The sequence below is a fragment of the Microcaecilia unicolor genome, chromosome 5 (genome assembly GCF_901765095.1).
Source record: "Microcaecilia unicolor chromosome 5, aMicUni1.1, whole genome shotgun sequence".
Taxonomy (NCBI): Eukaryota; Metazoa; Chordata; class Amphibia; order Gymnophiona; family Siphonopidae; genus Microcaecilia; species Microcaecilia unicolor.
In genome coordinates, this window is record NC_044035.1 from 350,303,034 (window position 1) to 350,324,478 (window position 21,445).

Sequence of the window (21,445 nt, forward strand, 5' to 3'; positions counted from 1 at the left end):
GCGTTAACTGGACGGTAATCGTCTGCATGCACATACAATGCTGATTACTGCCTGGCTAGTGCTGCGTGCCGGAAAATTTCCGATGCACCTACTGGATGCGCATACAAAAATGAAATTACCGCCAGGGCCACACGGTAGCTCCAAATTGACGCAACGCGGCTTAGTAAAAGCCCCCCCCCCCCCCCATCCTGCTCTTCCTTCAAGAACAAAAGTACTTCACTCCCTATATACTGCGTTGCTCAAATGCGTGACCCTCCATTTTTTTGCAGCTTTAAATCTTAGCTGCTGAACTCTAGACTATTTCTCAGTTTCACTAGATCCATCCTCTGCTTTTTCACACCTTTATGCAAAAAGGCAAAGCTTTCCTGACCGCACTTCCCCATGTTGAAAATAGCCAGATTAGGGGCGGATCCCTTCGGCACACCCCTTTCCTCAGAGTGAATACTATTTCCTACTATTCTGTACCCCCCCCCCCCCCTGCCAATGAATCATATTCTAATCCAGTCACTTACTTTATGGCCCACATGAAGGGTGCTCAGTTTATTTATAAAAGTCAGCGTGCTGAAATCCAGGTTCACCGCATGTTTGTTTGGTAGAATTTATAAGAAATTCACCCAAGGCGGTGTACGACAAGTGTAATCCAAAATGCAGGCAGACAATTACAGTAGTAAAAATATTAGTCCATAAGTGTTGCCATATTGGGCCAGACCAAAGGTCCTTCAAGGCCAGTATCCTGTTTCCAACAGTGGCCAATCCAGGTTACAAGTACCTGGCAAGATCCCAAAACAGTACAATACATTTTATGCTTTTTATCCTAGAAATAAGCAGTGGATTTTCCCCAAGTCCATCGTAATAATGGCTTATGGACTTTTCTTTTAGGAAGCTATCCAAACCTTTTTTTAAACCCCGCTAAGCTAACTTCTTTTACCACAGTCTCTGGAAATGAATTCCAGAGTTTAATTATTATTATTTTCAAGCAAACTATAGGTTTTTTTTTTTTTTTTGGGGGGGGGGGGGTTGTACTAAGCTGCGGTAGTAATTTTAGCTTGGAGTAGAAATCGGCTGGCAGAAATGTCAGAATGCCCATTATAACAATGCCCAGTACACTATATAGCATAGTATACTACTTACAATGCTAGCACAACACACACTAAAAAAAACATCTTAACAAGACAGCATAGGGTGTGAGCGGAGGTTCTCAACCCAGTCCTTGGGACACACCCAGCCGATCAGGTTTTCAGGATAACCACAATGAATATATATGAAAGAAATTTCCATGTACTACCTACGATGTATGCAAACCTCTCTCATGCATATTCATTGTGACTATCCTGAAAACCTGACTGGCGGGGTGTGTCAGGGCACAGACCATAGAAGTCTCCCCCCACCGGCTCTGCCACCCAAAAGCAGCACACATGAATTTATCTTGTTGGGCAGACTGAATGGACCATGCAGGTCTTTTTCTGCCGTCATCTACTATGTTACTATCTAGCTTATTTTCGAAAGAGAAAAACTCCTATAGTGCGACCTAAATCGGGAGATAGACGTTTGTCTCACAAAGGCGCCCAAATCGGTATAATCGAAAGCCGATTTTGGGCGTTTCCAACTGCACTCCGTCGCGGAAACGAATAAAGTTGACAGGGGCGTGTCAGAGGCGTGGTGGAGGCGGAACTGGGGCGTGGTTATCAGCCAAGGAGAGATGGGCGTCTTTAGCTGATAATCGAAAAAATAAAGGCGTTTTTACCGCAATTTTGGGTCACTTTTTTTTTACCCTTTTTTTTCACGAACAAGTCCCAAAAAAGTGCTCCAACTGCCCAGATGACCACTGGAGGGAATCGGGGATGACCTCCCCGGACTCCCCCAGTGGTCACTAACCCCCTCCCACCAAAAAAACCCCACTTTACAAACTTTATTTCCAGCCTGTATGCCAGCCTCAAATGCCGTACCCACCTCCATGACGGCAGAATGTGTTCGATCCTCTCACAGCCTTTCCCTGGGTCAGATGTGGCTCTCGGGTGCAGTACAGGGTCACATCAGCATTGCATTGTGGTGGGTGTAGGGTATTGGGCTCCGTGATTTCATTAGCTTGTGTTACAGTCTCACGATGTTGGTAGGTTCTTCTCCCATGGTGCTTTTCCCCCTGCCTACTGGGTCAGAGTGTGCCCTGTTGTGTTTCCTGTTGTAGTCCATGCGGTAGTGGCCATTTTTGTAAGCCAGTTTTAGTTCCCTTTCCCGTGTTAGCCATGTTAGACAACTTAGTTCTTACCTTGAATGTGGCTGAAAGAGGGCATTGTACACCATTGTGCCAGCTCTGACCTACTGCTCATCTCAGTACCAGGGAGACTCGTTGCCAGTGGGGCAACTGATCTGCAGTTAACTGTGAGTAAAGGCGGTTATTCCAATAAAGGACGTTTTCGGAGAGATTAGTCTTCAGGTGTCAACTGCTGTGCCAATGTTATATAGCAGCAACCAGTCCTAGAGGCCTGCGTGTATGCAGGTCCCTGGAGCACTTTTAATGGGTATCGCATTGCACGTCAGCGAGGTGGCCCAGGCCCATCCCCCCTACCCGTAACACTTGTGCTGGTAAATGGGAGGCCTCCAAAACCCACTGTACCCACATGTAGGTGCCCCTTCACCCCTAAGAGTTATGGTAGTGTTGTACATTTGTGGGTAGTGGGTTTTGGGGGAGGGGGGTTGGGAGCTCAGCACCCGAGGTAAGGGAGCTATGCATGTGGGAGCTTTTTCTGAAGTCCACCGCACTGACCTAGGGTGCCCAGTTGGTGTCCTGGCATATCAGGGGGGCCAGTGTACTACCAATCCTGGCCCCTCCCACGACCAAATGGCTCGGATTAGGACGTTTTTGAGCTGGGCATTTTTAGTTTCCATTATCACTAAAAAAAACAAACGCCCAGCTCAAAAACGTCCATTTTTTTTCGAAAATACGGTACGGCCCACCCCTTCACGGACCCGTTCTCGGAGATAAACGCCCATGGAGATAGACGTTTCCGTTCGATTATGCTCCTCCACGTGTCCCGAGGACTGGGTTGAGAACCCTGATATAGACAGATAAAGGGGACTAACTTAAGGAAATTCTGTACTCTTCCCATCAAACTCTTGAACAAGAGCTGATCCAGCCACCCCAAGCCACCAAATTCTCTCTCCCCAGAAAGACCTGTGTATGAAAATAGGTGCTACATTTTCTGATTGCTTTTATACACACAATACTCCCAGGGAATGTTATAAGCAGCTATGTGAGTGCATTAAATACCATCCCACACACTCAGGTCCGCTTATAAGATTACGCCCAATCACGTGTTAGCACTGTCATGCCAATAAAGAGATCGGAATTGGATATCAAGTACTAAAGGAAGGAAATGCAAAAGAGAGAAGGGGACTGATAAATTACAGTGTCAAAAAAACTGCAGAGAGAGAGAGAGAAGCCAATGAGTATTCTCTTTTCATTTCCTCACTCTCAGAACGCTGCCCGGTTTCTGTTCTGGATACATTGTTTCTCTAAGCCATTTCAGCTGACTGGCAGGAAACCAGGGGGTGTCGCAGGCGATCCTGTAACCTGATGTTCTAACAGAAATCCATCTGGGTCTCTGAACAGTAACAAACACAGGATCCCTGATACACTATTGCCATTCCAAAGGGGATTACAGAGGCCACATCTTATATGCAGTGGCGTAGCAAGGGCGGGGGCGGTGGGGGCGGTCCGCCCCGGGTGTCACCACAAGGAGGAGTGCTCCCAAAGTCCTCTTCTTCCTGTCTGCTCCCGCACCCTACTACCTTTGCAAAAGAAATCTCAGAAGCCGAGGCGCAGCGCCTCGCGTCTGCAAGTAAAAGCAGCGTGGGTCGTCTCTTCGGGCCTTCCCTCACTGTCTGTCCCGCTCTCCGCTGATGCAACTTCCTATTTCCGCAAGGGCGGGACAGACAGTGAGGGAAGGCCCGAAGAGACGACCCACGCTGCTTTTACTTGCAGACGCGAGGCGCTGCGCCTCGGCTTCCGAGATTTCCTTGTAAAGGTAGGGCGCGGGAGCTGGCAGGAAGAAGAGGACTATGGACGGAGCTCAGGGTAGGCACTGGGTCGGGGGTTGGGGGGGGGGAGACTCAGATGGGAGAAGGGGGAACAGATGGGAGAAGGGGCGTGGAGCCTCCCAACAGTTAAAATTCACCCGGGGAGAGGTGCAACGGCGAACCGCCCCGGGCGGCAGCCACCCTTGCTATGCCACTGCCTATACGTTCTCTGATAGCTGTCTGTTCCACTATGCACTGGAGAGCAGACCCAGAAGAGTCCTATAACCATTAGAGCAATGAGCTAAGAATCAGGAAACCAGGACTCAAATCCCATTGCAGCTCCCTGTGATCCTTATAAGTATACATATCTTGGGCAAGTCACTTAATCCTCCACTGTCTCTGGTGTAAACTTAAGATTGTAAACCCTCTACGGACAGGAAAATGCCTATTGTAACTTGCCTTTTCAATAGTAGCTTAAGGCATGAGAGGATGCAGCTCGGGATCAACCTGGCCTTCCTGCCTTGGCACCTCCTCTCCTCCTATGAGGACTGAGCAAAGATGCTGCTTTTTCCATGAGAGTGGAAAGTTGGGGAATAAGTACATAAGTAATGCCACACTGGGAAAAGGCCAAGGGTCCATCGAGCCCAGCATCCTGTCCACGACAGCGGCCAATCCAGGCCAAGGGCACCTGGCGAGCTTCCCAAACGTACAAACATTCTATACAATCAAGCCATTGTGACATCACTAATGAGGTTGGCTCTTATTGGTGGAATGAGCCACTATGACATCACAATAGGTTAAATCACTGCTCTATGTAATAAAAGTGAGCCAAGTAGAGGACATAAGTACATAAGTACATAAGTAATGCCACACTGGGAAAAGACCGAGGGTCCATCGAGCCCAGCATCCTGTCCACGACAGCGGCCAATCCAGGCCAAGGGGGGGCAATATGAAACCCGCTGCGGTGTTGGTGACAAATCAGTCATTAATACTATGGGGTTGGAAGGGGCCAGATCCAAAGTGAACGGGGAGGAGAGGGGGTGTGGACCAGAATATGTCCCTGTGCACGCCTCAGCTCAGAAATTTGAAACACCAACATCTCAGCTGAAAAACAAATTTAAAAAAAAAATCTTGCATATTTAACAAAGTAAATGCCTATTGTTTTGTTTTATGTTAAATATTAACAAGTTATAGGGTGCATTTTATGTTTTGTTTTTTTAATTCACGAGGTCTTTTAAATGCGGGTTCATTATGTGGGATGGAAAAGAATTGACTGGGGATGTTGAGGGGACCAGATCATGTCCCCATGCTCTCACCTCTAGTGGAAACCTTCAAAGAATTCACACCCGCTGAAAAACCAGCCGGGCCAGGCTCATGCGATACCCTTCCCCAAGTGCAAGTTTTCATATCGCAGGTTAACAAACCAACATCAAACATCCCAAGTTGACTGAACTTGTGAATAATGCAAAGAAAAGGCTAAAGTCTTTCCACCCTCTGTCATCACTCCTGCCGGACCCCCAGAATCGACCATTAAAAACTGATTAACGTAACAGAGCACTAATTGAGCAGGTGCTAAAATGACATTTTGATAAATCGTGCAAACAATTTGCAAAATCTTCTGTTATTGTATTCTATTTAAAATTAAATAATTATTCAACTTTCTCTAGGGTTCAGCTCAAGTTAAATGTGATCAACACACAAACGAAAAAACTTTGAGGCACCAACATCAAACTAAAACTACCCTAAATGAGCCTTGGAAATAAGCGAAGACCTGGCGCCAGATACGCTTAGAAGAACAGACAAATAGGTCACCGCCTCTCAAAAAAGATACAGTGGAATCAGAAAAGGCACAGAGAAGGACAACAAAAATGATAAAGGGGGTGGGACGACTTCCCTACGAGGAAAGGCTAAAAGTGGCTAGGGCTCTGAGGGGAGATACAGTGGGGGAAATAAGTATTTGATCCCTTGCTGATTTTGTAAGTGTGCCCACTGACAAAGACATGAGCAGCCCATAATTGAAGGGTAGGTTATTGGTAACAGTGAGAGATAGCACATCACAAATTAAATCCGGAAAATCACATTGTGGAAAGTATATGAATTTATTTGCATTCTGCAGAGGGAAATAAGTATTTGATCCCTCTGGCAAACAAGACCTAATACTTGGTGGCAAAACCCTTGTTGGCAAGCACAGCGGTCAGACGTCTTCTGTAGTTGATGATGAGGTTTGCACACATGTCAGGAGGAATTTTGGTCCACTCCTCTTTGCAGATCATCTCTAAATCATTAAGAGTTCTGGGCTGTCGCTTGGCAACTCGCAGCTTCAGCTCCCTCCATAAGTTTTCAATGGGATTAAGGTCTGGTGACTGGCTAGGCCACTCCATGACCCTAATGTGCTTCTTCCTGAGCCACTCCTTTGTTGCCTTGGCTGTATGTTTTGGGTCATTGTCGTGCTGGAAGACCCAGCCACGACCCATTTTTAAGGCCCTGGCGGAGGGAAGGAGGTTGTCACTCAGAATTGTACGGTACATGGCCCCATCCATTCTCCCATTGATGCGGTGAAGTAGTCCTGTGCCCTTAGCAGAGAAACACCCCCAAAACATAACATTTCCACCTCCATGCTTGACAGTGGGGACGGTGTTCTTTGGGTCATAGGCAGCATTTCTCTTCCTCCAAACACGGCGAGTTGAGTTCATGCCAAAGAGCTCAATTTTTGTCTCATCTGACCACAGCACCTTCTCCCAATCACTCTCGGCATCATCCAGGTGTTCACTGGCAAACTTCAGACGGGCCGTCACATGTGCCTTCCGGAGCAGGGGGACCTTGCGGGCACTGCAGGATTGCAATCCGTTATGTCGTAATGTGTTACCAATGGTTTTCGTGGTGACAGTGGTCCCAGCTGCCTTGAGATCATTGACAAGTTCCCCCCTTGTAGTTGTAGGCTGATTTCTAACCTTCCTCATGATCAAGGATACCCCACGAGGTGAGATTTTGCGTGGAGCCCCAGATCTTTGTCGATTGACAGTCATTTTGTACTTCTTCCATTTTCTTACTATGGCACCAACAGTTGTCTCCTTCTCGCCCAGCGTCTTACTGATGGTTTTGTAGCCCATTCCAGCCTTGTGCAGGTGTATGATCTTGTCCCTGACATCCTTAGACAGCTCCTTGCTCTTGGCCATTTTGTAGAGGTTAGAGTCTGACTGATTCACTGAGTCTGTGGACAGGTGTCTTTCATACAGGTGACCATTGCCGACAGCTGTCTGTCATGCAGGTAACGAGTTGATTTGGAGCATCTACCTGGTCTGTAGGGGCCAGATCTCTTACTGGTTGGTGGGGGATCAAATACTTATTTCCCTCTGCAGAATGCAAATAAATTCATATACTTTCCACAATGTGATTTTCCGGATTTAATTTGTGATGTGCTATCTCTCACTGTTACCAATAACCTACCCTTCAATTATGGGCTGCTCATGTCTTTGTCAGTGGGCACACTTACAAAATCAGCAAGGGATCAAATACTTATTTCCCCCACTGTATGATAGAGGTCTATAAAATAATGAGTGGAGTGGGACGGGTAGACGTGAATCATTTGTTTATTTTTTTCCCAAAATACTAGGACTAGGAGGCACGCAATGACGCTACAAAGTACTAAATTTAAAACGAATCGGAGAGAGATCACGTGGTGTGATGCAGGAGTGAAGTCGCATTGGAACTGAGCTCCTGCGATTCCCCCATCATCTTACGCTATTAACAGCCTCAAAGGGGAAAAAACGAACCTTAACATCGCCAGCCTAACAACTTGGAGACCGGGTGGTTTGAGATTACTAACCTTGGGCGGAAGAATGGCGGCGAAAACGCTCCGGAAAGATAAAGAAAAAGGCAAGATCGCCGAATCCAAGATGGCGCCCGGACAGCAATCGCCGAATTCGAGCGTCTGCTCAGTATGGACGGCAGAAATCACCGCGGAGGTGACAGCTGCGGTAGAGGCGGCCCTTGATAAAAAACTGCAGGCGCTGTTTGACCGCGCAGAATCTGCCCATGAACGGCTTGACGGGTTCCATCTCGATCTGGACCATATGCAACAGCGGATAAGTGACCTGGAAGACCGAGCAGTGGCAACTGAACAACCGGTGGAGGCTTTAAAGAAGAAAATAGTGGAGCTAGAGAACAAACTAGACGATTTAGAGAACAGGTCTCGTCGTAATAATTTAAGACTAATAGGGCTCCCGGAACATATAAAGGACTCAGAGCTGGGTAGTTTTTTAGAAACCTGGCTTCAGAGCACATTAAAAATGAACAATCTGCCGGGGCCACTGCGCATCGAGAGAGCACATCGGCTGGGGCCGAAGCGCCAAGGAGCGGCGAGACCACGGGCGGTGATCATGAAGATCCTCCACTACGGCCATAAACAGGCGATTTTGCAGGCTGTAAGGGCAGGAGGGGAGCTTCGGTATGAAGGCCAGAGGATCCTTTGCTTCCAGGACTATTCAGCACGTGTAGCAGCGGCGCGCAAGGAGTTTGCGCCAGTGTGCACGGTTTTACATGAGAGAAAAATCAGGTTTGCACTGATATACCCTGCCAAATTGAAGGTGCAGCACGAGGGAGGAGATAAAATATTTGAAGAGGTGGCTGCAGCTAAAGAATTCCTCAAGAGTGTTATACAGGAACCGGCAACCTGATGTGGAAAAATGGCGTCATCTAGAAGAAGTCCGGGGACGGACATATGTGTTGAAAGAGATTTTGGACATGGACTAGAAGACTGTTAAGTATGATTAGAGATGACATCTCTATACCTAAACTGTGGGTTCAAGGGAATAATTGGACAGAGGGACATAGGGTAACTACCCGGTCTCGATCATTGGAGACAGGCATAAATACTACAGGATGGGGTCTCCCCATGGAGCAGTTGGTAATTTACATTAGTGGGGGAAAGGACACTATACGTGATGAGTTCCCTGCTGGAACTCAAGGGTTTACAGAATGGAAGGGGGGGGGCGGGAATGCAGGGGGGGGAAGGGAGGGGAGGGGGGGAATAGGGGAGGGGGGGGGGGAGCAGGTCTGTTTGAAAAAGGTATGTAAATATGGTGGGAAAAGGAAACTAAGAAGTGTTGTGAGTATACAAAAAAGTGGAGGGAGGTGTAGGCTGGGACACCTTTCTCTTTATTATGGGTTTAATAACACATGTGAGCCAATTAGGCATGGCTATGGTTAAGCTAATATCCTGGAATGTGGGGGGTATTTCCTCCCCAATCAAGAGGAGTAAGATTCTACAGACCCTAAATAGACAAAAAGCGCATATAGCAATGCTACAGGAGACACATTTAACAGCAATGGAACACAAGAAGCTGTGTAAATGGTGGGTGGGGGACTATGTGGAAAGCCCGTCACCAAATAGGAAGGCAGGAGTTATTATCTTATTTCGCAAAGGGCTACATATTACAAAAAAGCGAGTAATTGTGGACCCACTAGGTAGATATGTCTTCTTAGAAGCCCATATAAATAATCACCCTTTTTTACTAATTAATGTCTACGCTCCAAACCAATATGACAAGAGGTTCTATCAGACCCTGGTGAGACATGTGCACTCTTTTGATCAGATGCCTATACTTATGGGAGGAGATTTTAACGCAGTCTATGACCCATTATTGGATAGCACTGGAACCTCTAGAGTAGGGCCAGTGAACTTGACAAAGGGAATCCCACGGCTGTGCTCGATGTTAGATCTAGTTGATGCATGGCGCCTGTACCATCCGGGAGAGAGGGACTATACCCATTTATCCAGGGCACATGATACACTATCCCGAATTGATTATATTCTGGTTTCAGCAAATAGGACCCCTTGGTTGCAACAGGCTGAAATAGGGCCCACACAGGTCTCAGACCAAGCTTTTGTGTGGATCACATTTGGGGGTGGGGGAGATAGAACCCAGAAGCCTAGGTGGCGCTTTCCCACAGAACTGTTCTATGACCCACAATTTGCCACCTATATACAATCCCAGTGGAAAGAATACTCAGAGTTTAATGAGAATAGTTATCACTTAGACCCGATACTATTTTGGGAAGCGGCCAAGGCTGTGCTGAGAGGAGCCATAATCTCATATCATTCCTATAAGAAAAGAGCTAGAGAAGCAGAGATAGTCAGGATGGGGAAAGAAGTGGAGCAGGCACGCCAGAGATTTGGAGCTAACCCAACGCTTTTGAATAAATCAAGGCTGTTAGAGGCTCAGGCATCTTTGAACCAGTTAATACACGCCAAAGCTAAAAAATCAAATTTCTATTATCGATATCAGTTATACAAACATGCAAATAAGCAAGGGAAATTGATGACACGACTGATACAGCAAGTGGGTGGCTCCAGATATGTGTCACAAGTTAGAGATGCACAGGGGGGTATTCAGCATTCTCTGGAGGGAGTGAATGAAGTATTCCGGCAGTTCTATGAGGCCTTGTACTCCCCGCCGGAGGACCAGGGGCTTCAAGCAGAGTGTTATTTAGCAGGACAATCACTCCCACAGATCACAGCGATACAACAAAGTAGCCTTAATAGATTAATAACAGAGGACGAGGTGTGCTGGGGTATACGAGCCAGTCCGTTGCATAAGTCCCCAGGAGTGGATGGACTCTCCTCTGAGTTTTATAAGCTCCTCAGATCAGATATTATACCTTGTCTGACAGAGGTTTTCAATAAATGTATAGAGAGGGGGGGCCTACCAGAGTCCCTAAGGAAGGCACAAATCATAGTTTTGTTAAAACCGGGCCGCGACCCACTCTTAGCCAGTTCATATAGACCAATATCTTTGCTTCCCTTTGAAACAAAACTACTGGCAAAGATTTTGGCAAACAGATTGGCACGGATACTACCGGAGATAGTGGAGGAGGCCCAGGTGGGCTTTGTACGAGAAAGATCAGTAGCCCGCAATATGAGACAAATTTTGGGAGCGTTGGAAAGTTTACATGAATCATCAACCCCGGCCTTAATAATTAGTTTTGACGCCGAGAAGGCATTTGATCGGGTTAATTGGGACTTTATGTTCGCCTCCCTGAGGGCATTTGGGATGGAAGGGTTTTTCTTACATGCCATAGAAACGTTGTACCAGGGACCTATGGCAGAGGTATGGGTAAACGGGCAAGCATCGGAAACATTCAGGATTGCCAGGGGTACCCGACAGGGATGTCCCCTCTCGCCCCTTCTTTTTGTGTTGGTGCTTGACCCTCTTATAAGAGAAATCCAGAATATGGAGGAGGTGAGAGGGGTACAGATACAGCAAACTTCCTTTAAGATCTCAGCCTTTGCTGATGACCTCTTAACTATAATACGGGATCCCCAGGTGTCTTTGCCGTCCCTACTGGACATTTTTGCTGAATTTGGGGACTACTCTGGTTTTCGTCTCAACTTAGACAAATCTGAGGTCATGACACTTCAAATGAGCGAGGGGCAGTGGGAAAATCTGTGTTGTCCACTTAAGAGAGTGGGGGAGGCGTTCAAATACTTAGGGATACAGCTCACCAAGGACCCCAAGCTGCTATATAGTGCAAATGTAGAATACCTGTTAGAAGACACCAAGAGAACATTGGGAAGATGGGCAGGGCTGCCGATATCGCTGGTGGGACGCATCTCCTTGTTTAATATGGTGCTTTTCCCTAAATGGCTATACTTTTTACAGACAATTCCACTGTATCTCAAGCACCAGGAAGTGAGATCTTTACAAAAACTGCTTACAAAATTTTTGTGGGCTGGGAAACGTCCCCAGATAAGATTTTCACATCTGATGAGGCCTTGGAGAAACGGGGGGATGGGGATGCCGGATATTAAACGCTATAATGTGGCATGTTTACTGCGCCATCTAGGGGACTGGTATCTGCAGAGGGAGGATTACACCCCATTGGAGATAGAAAAGGCAAGGTGCAGCCCCTTGGGCCTGATGTATGTCTTACACGGGGCATTAAAGGACCTACCTGCAGGACTGCGGACTAGTGTTTTGGTGTGGCCTTTAAAGGCCGTATGGAAGGACTTGGCTAGGCTGTGGTCCTTCGATCCTAGATGCAGTAGATTACTACCCCTTATAGGGAATGAAGCGTTCCGTCCGGGGGATGAAAATCCTATAGTGAGTTCCTGGGGAGAAGGGGACAAAGTACTTATACATTACTGGTTGGAGCCCAGCGGTAAGCTTAAAACAATGGCCGAACTAAACCTAGATGTAGCAGACTGGGGGGTATGTTTTGCATATGAACAGCTTAGACACTATATAGCTTCACTCCCCCATGCTGCACTTGGTGTTGATTTGTCCACTAAGATGGGGGAATTATTTGAGACGACAACAGAGGACCCTATCTCGATATCAGTATTACATAAAAGGTTGTTATTGGCTAGACCACAGGGAGACCTTACACGAGTGGCAGCAAAATGGTCAGCTGACATACAAAAAAGGATCATCCCGGGAGATTTGTTGAAGGGGTGGAGGGGAGTCCTGAAATGGACGCAAAACGCAAACCTTCGAGAATGCCAGGTCAGAGTGATCTACAGGGCTTATACCTCTCAGTCGCGTCTGTGTCAGATGAGATATATAGAATCTGCCAAATGCAGACGCTGTAATGCGCCAGACAATAACTTCTACCATGCTTTTTGGAAGTGCCCAGCTATAACAGCCTTCTGGACAAGAATAGTTAAATATTTAGAAAAAATAGGAGAGAAAAAGGTTACTCAGCAGCCTACGACCATTTTGTTGGGTTGCCACGCGCCAGTAGAGGGGGGTACGAGATACCAGAACATAATGGCCCATAAGGCGTTTTTGGTGGGCATGAAGTGCATACTTGTTAACTGGACGCAAGAAATGAACCCCTCCTTCTGGCAATGGAGGAATCGCTTACATGACTTACTTATGATGGAGCTCCGGGACTCCCTGCTTAACCCTCGGACACAAGGCTACTTTTTCCTTACTTGGGAAGGTTATATTAACACCCTGTCTCATAGGGCGAGGAGCCACATTATTAATAAACTTGGAGCATTGTCTAAAGTTCCACAGGCAACTGATGGGAATTAAATGGGAATAGAGATCTTTTTCTACCAACCCTTTAGCAACTGACAAGACGGTAGAGCAGACCATGGCTGGGGGGGGGGAGGGGGAGGGAGGGTTTAGGGAGGGGGGCAGGAGAGGAGACTGTTTTATTTGGAGTTCTATTAGTCCTTTCCCAGGGTGAAATGGATGTCCTCCGTAGGGGGGTAGGGGGGCCATCAGAGCACAGGCCCCCTGGCTCGCCTGTGGAGGGGTATAAGCCCGTATAGTAAGGTTTGATCCTAATTTGAGGCTTTGTGGTTGCACAGTTGACACAGGCAGGTGGTATAATTTGGGGGGCCCAGCGTTTGAACACACGGTGTCAATTGGCAGTAAGGAAAGTTGGGGGGAAAGGGAGGGGGAGAATTTGTTGTTATTAGAGGTTGATGATAACATGTTAGTTAATAATATAGGAGGGGGGGGGATAAAGTAAAAAGATTAATGGAGATAAGCAATATTGTATAATTTCAATACTTGGTGTGTGTTGATTGTTTGTAGAGACATTTACAAGATGTAACCACCATTTTTGAGCATTATTTCTGTGCTTCATTAATAAAAATGTTGAAACCTTAAAACGAATCGGAGAAAATTGTTCTTCACTCAACGTGAAATTAAACTCTGGAATTCGTTGCCGGAGAATGTGGTATAAAGGCGGTTAGCTTAGCGGGGTTTAAAAAAAGGTTTGGCTGGCTTCCTAAAGGAAAAGTCCATACACCATTATTAAATGGACTTGGGGAAAATCCACTGCTTATTTCTGGGATAAGCAGCATAAAATGTGTTGAACTTTTTCGGGATCTTGCCAGGTATTTGTGACCTGGATTGGCCACTGTTGGAAACAGGATGCTGGGCTTGATGGACCTTTGGTCTGTCCCAGTATGGCAATACTTACGTACTTTTTGTAGAAAATATACTTCATTCTACAACAGGGTAGACACCTTAAAAGGTGTATAAGGAGGGATCCAGCGAAATCTGGGTTTGGTTTGGTTCAGTTCAGTTTGATCAGCTCTGCGGAGAACCGAAGGAATCGGCCAGGTGTTTCATCTTGACAAATGTACAGAACAGATTTTGTTTGCTTTCCCTCTCTAGGAAAGAGCCAGCTGTTCTGTTTCACTGGAATAGCTTGGAGAAAAATGAGACCGTAAAAATCACACAGTCACTGCTATGCGGGTTAAGAATGGCAATATTTTGTTTAGGGATTGGCTTTTTCCTGCCTGTGGACCGTGCAGGGATTTACTCTCCATCACAAGATGGAAACTATGTGGGATTTATACCCCAATTTAGAGAGAGAAAAAAAAACACACACAGAAGGAATTACAGGCCAAACAAACCACAAGTAGTGATAAGAGGGATCTGGTTTGGGGAACGAGTGATATTAAAAACAAACCATGTCTGGAGAAACAATTCATGCAAGCAGACAGATGTGTGGGGCTCATTACACAGGCTTTTCCGGTGATGGGTCTGTATCCATCATATTACATCTGTGGCCTCAAGGAAGGACACAACGTACTTTCTGTCAAACCCCTTTCAAGCTGTCTCGTCATCACTCCCTGTGAACTCACCTGCCTTCTCTTCTACTACTACTACTTAACATGTCTAGAGCGCTACTAGGGTTACGCAACGCTGTACAAATTAACAAGGAAGGACGGTCCCTGCTCAAAGGAGCTTACAATCTAAAGGACGAAATGTCAAGTTGGGGCAGTCTAGATTTCCTGAATAGTGGTTAGGTGCCGAAGGCGACATTGAAGAGATGGGCTTTGAGTAAGGATTTGAAGATGGGCAGGGAGGGGGCCTGGCGTATGGGCTCGTCATCACTCCCTGTGAACTCACCTGCCTTCTCTTCACGTAATGATGTCACTCTCACATAATTAAAATGACAATACTAAACTACATAAAACAATCATTCAAAACATCCCCACGGGGCAGAGAAGAGACAGGCTCTGCTGGGCATCAGGTTTGTCGCACCAGGTCATCCCCGATTTATTAAGGCTGGAGCTGTTACGCAGAGATACTTTTACGCATGCCAATGCCTTGCAGAGATAGACTAAAATGCCATCTGGGCTCCCAAATGCCGTGTTAGAATACGAGTAGAACGCAGAACTGGCGCAACACGTACAATACACACCCGCGGTTACACCAGCCACAGACCTTGGTTAAGTGTGGGCACCTAAATGTGGCGAAGACACATGAAACTTGCAGTATTCCAGGTGCGGACTTGACCATACAGGCAACCAGGCAGTGCCCGAGGGCCCAGAGTCTCTGGAGGGCCCAGTGTCGCTCTCCCCCCTGCATACTAGGGCCACCGAGAGACTAGGCTGGGCCCGGAGCAAGGCCGCCCCCCCCCCCCCCGCCCCCCCCCCCCCCCCGCCGCTGCCCCCCTGCCGCTGCAGTCTGCGGTCTCACCTGCCTGCCTCCACGGCTCCAGGCCCCGGCTCCAGGCCCCCTTCATTCAAAGCAGCAGTCGCAGATCGTGTCTCTTCTGACCTTCCCTCCTTGTGTCCCGCCCTCGTCTGATGTAACTTCCGGTTTCCGCGAGGGCAGGACACAGGGAGGGAAGGCCAGAAGAGAGGCGATCTGCAACTGCTGCTTTGAATGCAGGGGGCCCGGAGCCGTGGAGGCAGGCAGGTGAGACCGTGGACTGCAGCGCCGGCGGCCTGACCCCGGCGCCGGGCCCCCCTTGGAGGCCCAAGCCCGGGGAATTTTGTCCCCCCTGCCCCCCCCCTCTCGGCGGCCCTGCTGCATACTACAATCCTCACAAGCCTCAGTGGGCCCTCCCTGGACCTGCCTTGAAGGGCACTAATGGTCTAGTGACCTCTTCAGGAGCAGGAAAGAACCCCACTCTTTCATGCCCGCTGCCACATCTTCAAAATGGCTGCCAAGACTGCCGAGACCACCGCAGGAAGTCTTGGCAACCATTAAGAAGAAGCAACGGAGCCGGATAGAACAGCGGGCAGGAAAGAGTAGGGTTTCCTGCTCCCAAAGAAGCCACTAGACCACCATGACCCATCAAGGTAGGTCCAGGGAGGGCCCACTGAGGCTTGAGGGGCTGTAGTGTGCGGGGGAAAGTGCTGGAAACAAAGGAGTGGACTGTAGCATGCAGGAGGGGGCCCAATGACTTATTGCCTGGGGGCCCAGATCACTGTCTCTCCCCCCCCCCCCTCCCTGCAGTATTCTATAAGTTTATTTATCACATTTATACCCCACATTTTCCCACATGTTTGCAGGCTCGATGTGGCTTTCAATAGACCGAAAAGGCTATCGCCAGTCCAGTAGTTATACAAATACAATAGATTGTGGTAGTCAGAGTGGATAGAAAGAACAGGGTATAAAGGAAAATGGGTAAAGGTAAGAGTCCAAAATAGTACTACTACTACTACTTATCATTTCTATAGCGCTACAAGGCATACGGAGCGCTGTACACCATACACAAAAAGACAGTCCCTGCTCAAAGAGCTTACAATCTAAATATGGAATGTTGCTAGTGGAATAGCAACATTCCATGTAGAATCTCAAATAGTAGCAACATTCCATGTTCCTCTGCCCTAACCACTAGGCTACTCCTCCACTACTACTACTACTACTACTACTTAACATTTCTAGAGCGCTACTAGGGTTACGCAGCGCTGTACAGTTTAACAAAAAAGGACAGTCCCTGCTCAAAGGAGCTTACAATCTAAATATGGAATGTTGCTAGTGGAATAGCAACATTCCATGTAGAATCTCAAATAGTAGCAACATTCCATGTAGAATCTCAAGTAATAGCAACATTCCATGTTCCACTGCACTAACCACTAGGCTACTTCTCCACTAGCAACATTCCATGTAGAAGCCTGCCCTTGTAGATCAGCAATGCGGCCGCGCAGTCTTCTGTTTCTGTGAGTCTGATGTCCTGCATGTATGTGCAGGATGTCAGACTCACAGAAACAGAAGCCTGTGTGGCCGCATTGCTGATCTGCAAGGGCAGGCTTCTACATTACTACTATTACTACTTATCACTTCTATAGTGCTACAAGGCATACACAGCGCTATACACCATACATGAAAAAGACAGTCCCTGCTCAAAGAGCTCACAATCTAAATATGGAATATTGCTAGTGGAATAGCAACATTCCATGTAGAATCTCAAATAGTAGCAACAGAATCTCAAATAGTAGCAACATTCCATGTTCCTCTGCCCTAACCACTAGGCTACTCCTCCACTACTACTACTACTACTACTTAACATTTCTAGAGCGCTACTAGGGTTACGCAGCGCTGTACAGTTTAACAAAAAAGGACAGTCCCTGCTCAAAGGAGCTTACAATCTAAAGGACGAAATGTCAAGTTGGGGCAGTCTAGATTTCCATTTATATGCTGTTTTGAAGGACTTTGGGTTTTATGTTGGAGCCTGGGGGTAGGCCTTCCGGAATAGGCCGGTCTTGAGTAATTTCCTGAAGTTGAGATGGTTTCGAGTAGTTTTGACAGTTTTAGGTAGTGTGTTCCATAATTGGGTGCTGATAAAGGAAAAGGAGGAAGCGTAAGTGGATTTATATTTGAGGCCGTTACAGGTAGGATAATGGAGATTAAGGAATGAACGGGAGGTGCTTGATGTATTCCTGGCTGGAAAATTGATTAGGGTATTCATGTATCCTGGGGCTTCTCCATAAAGAATTTTGTGGACAAGGGTGCAGATCTTGAAGTTAATTCATTCCTTTATTGGGAGCCAGTGCAATTTCTCTCTCTCTCGAACCATGTAAATGCCCATAATATTCCTACGGGCGTCTACAAGGTTAGCAAGCGTTTACGCACCTTAGTAAACAGGGCCCTTAACTGTTTAACAAGCCAATCAGAGTCGATAACTGGCCCCTAATAAGCAATTATCGACACTAATTGGCACTAATTAGAATTTACACACGCAACTTTCTAAGCGTATTCTGTAAAGCAGTGCGTATAAATTCTAATGTGCGGATCTCAAAAGGGGGCGTGGCCATGGGTGGGTCGTGAGTGCTCCTAGAAACTACATGCACTGTTATAGAATACGCCCAATTTTTGCCCAAGTTAGGCGCGGGCATTTATGCCAGGTTTTAGTTCTCGTAAACGGTCGCATCTAAATTTAGTCGAGGCTTCAGGCGCTACGCCTAGTCTATAAACTGTGCCTAACATTAGATTACAGAATAGCGCTCAGCGTGGTTTCGTTCCATGCCATATACAGACAGTTATCTAGTCCTTTGCACTTCATGCACCCTTGCGGATCAGCACTTAAGTCGGTTTGCTGTCACTTACGTGTGTGAATTTGCCCCTACCCACAAGAGTACCAGTATTCCGTACAATCACTTTCACAAGTGGTGCTTAAAAATGGCAAAAATATGAAGGAAGTGAGGTACTAAATCACTATAAAAAGATACTGAAATCCAAGAAGTCAATCAGACTCGTTTGGCAGGATTTTCCTTTGATAAAGCCATGATGCCTCAAATCCAAAAAATTCCCAAACAGGTTTGTTAAGCACACTTTGGTATAGACTTGAAATCTGAAACACGTTCTCCCTGAACTATGGACTATTATTGTGGCATAAAAGAATTCATTAGTGAAAGCTCTCACTATGCATAGTGTGATAACTGAACGCACCCGTGCATGCTGCATGGGGCACTTTGAAGACAGGAGCCGTGCAAAGGTCTAATGTTTTCCACAAGTTAACTTGTGTTTCTGCCAGTGTGTTATACGGTTTTAAGAGTGTGCCATGACTGAGGAACTTGAATTGAGGTTGAAGGGGGGGGCAGACTCTGGACTAATGTCAGCAAGTATTTTTTCACGGAGAGGGTGGTGGACGCTTGGAATGCCTTCCCGCGGGAGGTGGTGGAGATGAAAACGGTAATGGAATTCAAACATGCGCGGGGTAAACACAAAGGAATCCTGTTTAAAAGGAATGGATCTACAGAATCTTAGCGGAGATTGGGTGGCAACACCGGTAATTGGGAAACAAAACGGGAGCTGGGAAGACTTCTACGGTCTACACCCTGATTGTGGCTAAAGAGATAGGGATGGGCTGGAGTGTAAATTTTAAGGGGCTTTGATGTTAGCTTCAGAACTTAGTACAAGAACAGTACTGGGCAGACTTCTACGGTCTGTGCCCTCAGAAAGGCAAAGACAAATCAAACTCTGGTATAAAGTTATCACATACCATGTAAAATGAGTTTATCTTGTTGGGCAGAATGGATGGACCGTACAGGTCTTTATCTGCCGTCATTTACTATGTTACAGCTAATAACCTCACAGGCATCAGACAAGTGGAGTGGAGGAGTGGCCTAGTGGTTAGGGTGGTGGACTTTGGTCCTGAGGAACTGAGTTCGATTCCCAGGCACAGGCAGCTCCTTGTGACTCTGGGCAAGTCACTTAACCCTCCATTGCCCCATGTAAGCCGCATTGAGCCTGCCATGAGTGGGAAAGCGCAGGGTACAAATGTAACAAAAATAAAATAGATACTATTGGAGATTCTACATGGAATGTTGCTATTCAACTAGCAACAGTCCATGTAGAAGGCTGCGCAGGCTTCTGTTTCTGTGAGTCTGACGTCCTGCACGGCCACATTGGTGATCTGCAAGGGCCGACTTCTACATGGAATGTTGCTAGTGGAATAGCAACATTCCATGTAGAATCGCAAATAGCAACAGTGGAGGAGTGGCCTAGTGGTTAGGGTGGTGGACTTTGGTCCTGAGGAACTGAGTTTGATTCCCACTTCAGGCACAGGCAGCTCCTTGTGACTCTGGGCAAGTCACTTAACCCTCCATTGCCCCACATAAGCCGCATTGAGCCTGCCATGAGTGGGAAAGCGCAGGGTACAAATGTAACAAAAATAAACTATGAAGATTCACATGGAGGAAAAAGCCTCAGCAAACCCAGACCACATTTCGGCACGGTCTACATTGGGCTTAGTTGCCATCATGGGTATCGGAAAACCTCCAGTGGCATAAAAACAGCGCCCGGTTATAGATTTGCCTTTTCTGTACTGATCCAATTCTTCCTAGGGATAAGCATTACAAAAACAAACAAACTAGGGAGCTACGGATTTTGCTGGAAAGCTCTTAAGAGTGGATGAATCCCACATGTGAGCAGAAGGATAACTTTACCAGTCATTTCCCGGCCAAGCTGAATTTATGGAATCCATATGGTGAAGCAAAACTACCGCAAACAAGGAAGAAATCCCAGAAATGCTTAAGTGGCAACGCTCACCGACTTCCCCTGGCACCCTGCCACTGCCCAGGAATTCTAACCCTAACAGCAGTGGAAACAGCTCATGGACACCTAGAGAGTAACGGGAGAGATCCAGCCTCCCGCCAGTTCCCACTAAGGGCCAGATGTATCAAACCTACCGTGCCAGGAGCGATCGTTTTCAGCCACTTTGAACCGGGTTAGCGATCACGGTACCTAGCGACGAATGCGCAAAAGCCTACAGCGACCTGTTTACCGCACTCAGAAACACGCAACGAACATGCTATGCAAATGCATAGTAATTATGTGATTCTCATGTAAATGAAGGCAACGCACGATGCACAGCCGTTTACGAGCAACGCACAGAAAGGTCTGCACACTTTTTTAAAAAACTTTGTTAACAATAATTAACTTTGCCCAACAGGGGGCTTGAACCCACGACCCTGAGATTAAGAGTCTCATGCTCTACCGACTGAGCTAGCGGGGCAACTAGTCTCGCCCTCCGCCTCGGCATGCGGGGCCAATTCCCAGAACACTTCCCACTTGGAACGAGAAACAGCATCGGCAATTGGATTACTTGCGCCAGGAACATGCTTTGCGTGGAACAAAATATTGTTGAATAAACACATCGCGCATCAAGTCCACCACCCGGGGTCTTTCTTTGCATATACGATGTAATCTACTATTAAATTGTCTGGCACCGGGCCTCCGCGCCAGCCCTGTGTACACAGGAAGGGGCTGATTTTTTTGAATCCTGATGATATATTTAACGGGGGCTCAGGGGCTGCCGGTAACTCCAGGGAGCTGTCATTTGCCGTCAACATAAGCACATCCATAAAGTGCGTGCATAAGCACTGTCATCGACGTGTTATTTATGCATGTGTGCACATCCGTGCTGCACATGGTCCCCGCGGGAGAAAGCCCAACTTCTCTGACTTGGATGTGCTCTGGTTTGCGCAGCTCATCATCATGTAACCGTCTGCAGAGCGATTTTTAAAAAATCACACGCAGATCGGAGCCTATAAAGCTCTGCTTACTAGTGGCGTCTATCTCACACGCCCAGGACGCACGTCTATGATGCAATCTTTTTAGACATGTGCTACAGCGCTTGCCGTGTGCTTAGCGGTTGACTATTGTGCGCACACGTTTGCTACACCGTTACCGTGGATTTCAACAAGTTAGCAAGACTTTCACGC

The 21,445-nt window shown here is 47.1% G+C and overlaps 1 protein-coding gene and 1 non-coding gene across 2 annotated transcripts in view; both read right to left on the reverse strand.

Moving 5' to 3' along the window:
• The window catches only part of GSE1 (Gse1 coiled-coil protein), a 527,218-nt gene that overhangs the window by 386,004 nt on the left and 119,769 nt on the right, over nt 1–21,445 (reverse strand). The window lies entirely within an intron of this gene.
• Nucleotides 20,664–20,736, reverse strand: TRNAK-CUU. The gene has a single exon. It is a non-coding gene; the product is annotated as a tRNA-Lys (tRNA).